Genomic DNA, 7,090 nt, shown 5'->3' with positions numbered 1-7,090 from the left:
GTTAATATTTCTGGTACCCTTCCACCTGCATGACAGAGAATCACTCCACCCCACATAGTATAGTGGGCTGTACAAGCTAGCTAGCCACATTGTGTCCAGGAGGATGAAGGGGAAGTGCCAATGGAGGGCAGGAAGAGAGCAGGGTCTGCTATTTGAACCAGGGGCAGGTGCTATTGAAATGCAAATCTCTGATAGCTCAGAACAGTCTTGGTCTAGGGTGGAAGACAGGGTCAGCAATCATTGTGCTGTGTCTTTAAGCACACTGTAACCCTATGGGAGGTGCTCTTGTCACTCATGCCTCACTAGCCAATCAGGCGCTCCAGGTGACCTGCCAGTCAGAGTGGTTCAGGTTCCTTCCGGTCACCAGCTTCAGGCTTGGCTTTGAAGAGGATCTGGTGTTAGTGGTTTTGTTTGCTGTGCTGTGAGAGCTGCTGCAGGAAACTGAGCAGAGAGTTTGAACAAGCTGGAAAACCACAACATGGTGAGCGAGGGACTGCTGTCCCCAAACTGGGAGGAGTGGTCATTTCGGTCATGGGAGCCAGCCTGGTGAGTCCTTCCCTAGCTGGGTGGGGAGCCAGTGGCTGAATATGGAGTTCCGCATGTTCTTGCCTGGTCCTGCGTGATCCAGCATGGTTCAGCTTGTCCTGCATGTGCCAGTGTGCTTCTTTGTGGTTCTCTGTAGTGTTTGCAATTCCTGGACTGGCTGGCAGCCTCTATGTCACTTCACTCCACTGGCTGTATCCGTGCAGAGCATTGGCAGTGGGACTGTGCTTTGAAATAACCGCTGTGAAAGTGCCGGCACCCTTAGTGTTTATGTTGTCACTATGGAACCCAGGTTTGCCACATTCAGAGAACCATGGTCTGGTATCTTCCAGAAGTACTGCACTTTGAACCTTCCACATTTAGGTTTAGGATTCATCTGGACTTAATTCTGTGGAGCTCATAAACAGTATCTCCTGTGTAAAGTAGCAATCCACTGCTAAACTATGATGTAGAAAAGTAGAATTGATAGATAAAGGTCTTACCAGTTCTTAGAAGACATTAATTCACAAAGTAGAATTTAGGTAAGGGAGGGGTGCATAAAAAATACCCCCAAAATAAGTAGTATGCTAACCATGCCTGTTAGAGATTAATATGATAAGATGTAAATATGTTTTCCCCAAAATTAACCAGCTACATTCCCATAACAAAGGAGACAACCCTGATTTATAACCAGCAGAAAGGCCCATCCCTCCATTAAAAAACTGGCTTATAAATGCTGCTCAAATGACCATTACAAGGTCACAACAAACATTAAGCCCTGGTGTGCCACAGAGGTATATTAATTTTAGAACAAGGGTGTCTCTAGTCTTTTGAAAAGCAGTTTGGAGTCAAGGTCTCCTACATTGGTTGAGGTGGACTTGAACCCTCTCTGTAGCCTGACAGAACATTGCCATTGCTATCCTCTTGAATAACCAAGAGGTTATTGGATTACATGTCTGCAGCACCACAAAGTTCTAAAATGATCCTAAATTCTTGGATTACATGTCTGCAGCACCACAAAGTTCTAAAATGACCCATGTGAGTCACAAAGTACAATATCCATTGCAGAACATGGAAAGTATTTGCATGTGGACCATGGCTTTTCCCTTCAGACCAGAAGAGGAGGAACAGTATACTGTGTACACTGCAGGAGGAAACAGACTAGACAATAGCTAGATCACAAACTGAAGTTAAAGACAGTGTGCTTCAGGGTTCTCCATTACATAGAAGGACTGATGGGGCAGGGAGAGTGACTTTCTCTGTAATTTTCCTGCATTATTAATTCCTTTTATGTGAATAAAAACAGATAGAGTTGGTGGGTGTACAGTTTAGGGAGAATATCTTAAACTATAAAGTATTCAATTTCCAGTTAGCGAACTCTCCTGTGCAGATATGTGTAATCCTGGTTGACACAGTTAAGTCAGCTCAGAGGTTTGAGACACAAGCCAAAGGCTGTAACTCTATGTATTAGCTTATAACAATCAGAGGCTAATACTTTACATGGTACAAAGTTACACAGTCTTGTATTAATGGTATTTACTTTATCATGGAGGTGCCTACTCCATTTCAAAGTCAGTATAGCTAAGTTTTATTCCAAATATTTTTATCATTTAAAAACATCAATTATTGATATCATTTTAAAAATTCATTTTTCTTAAATGCATTACTGCTTTTTTCCTATTTTCAATGTTTCTCCATTTAAGAATTTCATTCCATTTTTTTCTTAAATGCTGTTTATTTATTTATGTATTTATATCAGTTTAGAGCAGTGATTCTCAACCTTGGTCATGGCTCCATTTGGGGCATCAAATGATCATATCACAGGACTGGCCTGAGATGATTGGGAAACACAGATATTTATATAATTCATAACAGTGGCAAAATATAGTTATAAAGTGGCAGTGAAAATAATTTTATAGTTAGGGGAACAACTGCATCATTAGGAACTGTATTAAAGAGTCACACATTTGGAAAGTTGAGAACCACTGGTTTAGATCACTGATTCCTGTAGCTCAGTATTGTCTCACACCATAAAATTAAGAATTGCTTTTACTGGGTGGTGGTGGTGCACGCTTTTAATCCCAGCATTCGGGAGGCAGAGCCAGGCAGATCTCTGTGATTTTGGGGCCAGCCTGGGCTACCAAGTGAGTTCCAGGAGAGGTGCAAAACTACACAGAGAAACCCTGTCTCAAAAAACCAAAAAAAAAAAAAGAGAATTGCTTTGAACACTAAATCCTGCCTCTGGGCCCCAGTGCTGGGAAGACAGTCCTGAAACTCCTTGGCTGGGGCTTGACTGGACTGTGGGAAGGAAAAATAGATCAGTGAATGAGTATCCTCCAACTTCTCTAGATTTTATTGTGAATATATGAATGAATTGGGTCCTGTGTAAAAATTGAGTTCACTTGCTAACTTTAAAGCAGGTATAGTCACAGCACAGAAAAGGAGGAACAAGAAAGAGGGTGAAAGCTTTCCTGATGTGACAGTAGTTGCTATGAGATATGGGTACTAAGGTAATCAGTTTTAGACCATAAATAAATATTCTGCTGGCCATTTCTTGGGTCCACAGATAAGGCAATCAAGAATCTGGAAAATGAACTGAATTTTTATTAAACCAAATTTCTGTAGTTACACCAGTACAAAGTTAATAGAAGAAATGGGATAAAATGGTGTAACCTTGTCTAATATGACTGTGTTTTTCAGGTTTAAGATGTATAATGTATACCCCAAGAGAAATGATGTGAATAGAACTTGGTGTGCTCTAATACAAATCACTAGTCTCTGAAGCAATGGCCATACCCTGTTTCAACTTTTTAACAGGATGTTTTGGCATTATAATTACATTATTTCCACTCTCTCTCCTGCCTCTAAACCTCCCATGGACCCTTCATTGTATTCTAATCCATGGCCTCTTTTTGTTTTACAACAGTTACCATTTGAATGTGACTTGACTTTGGTTGTAGGACTTCCCAGCTATGAAGTAAAGTGTTGGCTGTACTGGATACTGTATATGCTATTTTCAAAATGTGTGAAATTTAATTTAGGTGTATGAGTTTTGCCTGTGTGTATACCAAGTGAATGCCTGGTACCAGTGGGTGTCAAAAGGGAGTGTCTGATCCCCAGTGCCTGTAGTTACAGAGAGTTGTGAGTTGTCTTTTAGGTGCTGAGAAACAAAGTCAGGCCCTGTGGATGAGTAGCAAGGGCTGTCATGTTGAACATTCTACTCAGCCCCATGAACATGTCATGACAACAGTAAGGTGTGAGGGATGATCCTGATTTCATCTTTACCTCAGCCCTGATCACCCAAAAGAAATACAAGTTTGACAACATCCAAAACCTAATATAGACATGGTTTTTAAAGAAGTTCCCAAGCCCAAATCTCCAGAAAATGAGGGAAGAGAACAAAAAATGATCATGAAAGAAACTTACAAGCCTTTAAAGTGTCTCATGGCTTGATCAAAGCCAGAAGATTAAATTTATCTTCAATGCCAAAAAAATGAGCAGCAATGTGAGCCCACAAGAACAATTGTCAGGTGAATCCATGCTAGAGTTTTTACTTCCTGTAAAGAGAGAAGAGGAACTTGCAGGCATGAAGACTGACTTTTCTGAATAGGATGGTATTCTGCTTTCTTGATGCTTATAAAACTTTCAGTTAAGCCCTGAATGGTGGTGAGTCCACATGACATTGTCAGGAGATCCTGAGACTCAAACAGAAGTGACTCTATGTCTGGGGAAATCGGGCATTTACAAAGAGGTATAGAGTATGAAAAAATCATTAGGGAAGGAGTTTTGGGTGTGAAAGCTCAGGATTAAATGACCAGAGAAGAATGCTTTGGGTGTACCTGAGGTACCTGAGAACAAGATGGCTTCTATTGTGCTCTCTATATCCTCTCAGCTGTGGTGGATCACTACCCTCCAGGTCTTTCACTCTTTCCTGTTTTAGACAAGTACATGTAGCTGTCAGTGACAAGTTCCTGCAGGTCCCAACTGTGTGGTCCACACTTGGGCCTTAAAGCCCATCCATCCCCACCCTGTCAGTCCCTGTAACCTGCATTCCTGGTAGAAATAAGAATATTCTAAAGAGACATTTATATCTCTCCCGTTGGCTAACAACTAGTGAAACAGTGGACCACATGAAATTCTAATTTCACTGGAAATCTCATTGTGAAAAAGGACTTGAATCCTCCATATGAGGATGTGGGAGGGATTTAAAGATGGAAAAAATTACATGTCTTCATTAAGTAACTTAGTTTTGCATATCTTTTGCCTTCTATCTAAACTGCTTAGAACCCCAAGGATGTATTAATTATATTTTCTTTATTGTTCCAACTTAGTCAATTTGATTGAATATCATGTTTTAAATTTTCATTAAAGTTTGCTTTATTCCATTTTCTCTTTTTTATTATTTGTAAAGAATAGTATTACTATGATTCCCTGGCTGGCCTGGAACTTGCACTATAGATTATGCTGTCCTAGGCCATCAGAGAGATCTGTCCACCTTGCCTCCAGAGTGCCTCCATTATAGGTGGACATGTCACTCACTGAATAACTTGGTTCATTTAATTGGCTTACTGAGGATGAATGGCTGAGCTTGCCTAGTTAGAGTAGCCAGGGGAGAGGTTCTGGTCCTATCTCCAGTAACCGAAGAAGGTTCCCATCAGATGTAGCCTTCCCGCCTTATTGCCCAGTCTTCCAACTATGAGAAATTTTGTTTTTATTTATTATTGAGTCTGTTATAACTCATCAATGACCTAGGAAGAGCTCTTTCCTTATTTTGCAGGTAGTGAAACTCAGGCTCACAGAGATAAGTAGCTTTTAATATAGTTAAGTATAACTACTTTTGTTACTAATACATCAGTGTAATTCCTCACTAAATGCAGTTGAAGCCATCTAACCCAGGCACGGTGGCACAGGCCTGTAATCATGGTACTTAGAATTTGGAGGTAGAAATTACTGGATTTCAAAGTCATGCAAATAAGAATGCTTTTTGGGGTATGGGGTAAGGACCATAGAACAAAGGGAGAATGTGATTGGCTCAGGACAATGTTCATAGTTTTCCCTGCAGTTCCAGAAATTCAGGGCCTTGGCACCAGCAATTGTTCACTGAGGTATTCACCACCTCAAGTTTACTATTCTTGATAATATTTTCTATTCTTGATAATGTTTCCTGGCCAAGGCACATAGATCACTTGGGGAAAAGACTCTTGTTGCTCATTAAATAGTGGAATTCTCCTGCAGGTGGGAGAATTAGCCTCAGACTGGGATGAGCTCCCTAATTGAATATTCAATGCAATGTGTTCATCCTTGAATCCCTATAAACATAACCCAAAGAAATGGACTCAGCAGGTTTTATTCATGTTATTTGTGCAAACATATTCTCATATGCCTAACAAGTAAGAAATTGGAAGGGAAGAATTAGGGAAGTGATGGAGAAAGGACAAGGAGGGGGGAATTGATTAATACATATTAAATAAAATGTATGGAAACAAATTTGAAATAAAGATGTAGCCTAGGGAGATAGCTTAACAATTAAAAGTAACACCAGGTGTTGTTACATAGGACACAGGTTCCATTATACCTGACCATCTCCTATAACTCTTTTCTGGCCTATGCAAGTACTCTGCACAAATGCCTATAGGCAAACACCCTTATACATAAAATAAAATAATTAAAAATGAAATTATCTGCAATGATGTCACAGCCCTGAAACAGACAGCAGGCAGGGCTAGTTAAAATTATCCCCTTCACATCCTGCATGCTTGTAGCAAATTCATTCTATGAAATAAATTTTCTGCATACATGGAGAGATTCATTCTACCAGTCCTGATCCTGTGCAGAAGCTTGAATAAGACAGTTGAATTTTGTTCTTTTTTCACCTACCTATGGAGGAAGATGTACTGGCTAACAATGGTGCTCATAAATACATTCTTCCTAGCTCCATTATTCTCTAAGTATTCATCTTTCCATGTAAACTACTCTTTATTATTTAATTTGCCCACAGTGTGCTCTGAATTTCAGGAATAAAATTCCTAAAGCAATGGAGGCATCATCCAGCTTTCTGATGAGAGAAAGGCATATTATCTTGTTTGTGATCTAGTTCCTGCTTTTCTTTGCTGGTTGTCTGAAGTCCCTGTGACAACTAGGTAAAAAATACCTTCAGTTCACCTGATGTCAGTGTTGTCACACAACAAATACTATCCTTGTGTGTGTTTAAATCTTTCTTTAGTTGTTAATATTCCAGGCACCCTTCTACCTTTGTGGCAGGGAATCACTCCAGCCCACATTGTATAGTGGTCTGTACAAGCTAGCTAGCCACATTCTGTCCAGGAGGAAGAAGGAGAAGTGCCTATGGAGAGCAGAAAAAGAGAAAGGTCTGCTTTTGCAGCCAGGAGCAAGTGCTATTGATATGCATATTTCTGCTGATCTAAAAAAAGTCTTTGTCAGGGGTGGAAGGGAGGAACAGAAAACATTGTGCTGTGTTTTTATTCACTTTGTAACCCTATGGGAGTTGCTCTTGTTACTCAGGTCTCACTAGCCAATCAGGTCCAGAGGTGATCTGCCAGTCAAAAGT

At 40.3% G+C, this 7,090-nt stretch overlaps 1 long non-coding RNA gene across 1 annotated transcript in view; it reads left to right on the top strand.

Annotated features, from left to right (window-relative positions):
- Positions 1 to 360: 360 nt before the first annotated feature.
- Positions 361 to 7,090, top strand: part of LOC128120194 (uncharacterized) — a 110,536-nt gene continuing 103,806 nt past the window's right edge. Inside the window, exon 1 of the long non-coding RNA XR_008221799.1 lies at positions 361 to 481. This is a non-coding gene — a long non-coding RNA (uncharacterized LOC128120194). The remainder of the gene's footprint in view (positions 482 to 7,090) is intronic.

The sequence above is a fragment of the Peromyscus californicus genome, unplaced genomic scaffold (assembly GCF_007827085.1).
Source record: "Peromyscus californicus insignis strain IS unplaced genomic scaffold, ASM782708v3 Scaffold_27__1_contigs__length_724164, whole genome shotgun sequence".
NCBI classification, from domain to species: Eukaryota; Metazoa; Chordata; class Mammalia; order Rodentia; family Cricetidae; genus Peromyscus; species Peromyscus californicus.
The sequence above is the reverse complement of the archived record's forward strand: the minus strand, read 5'-3'. Positions and strand labels throughout refer to the sequence as shown.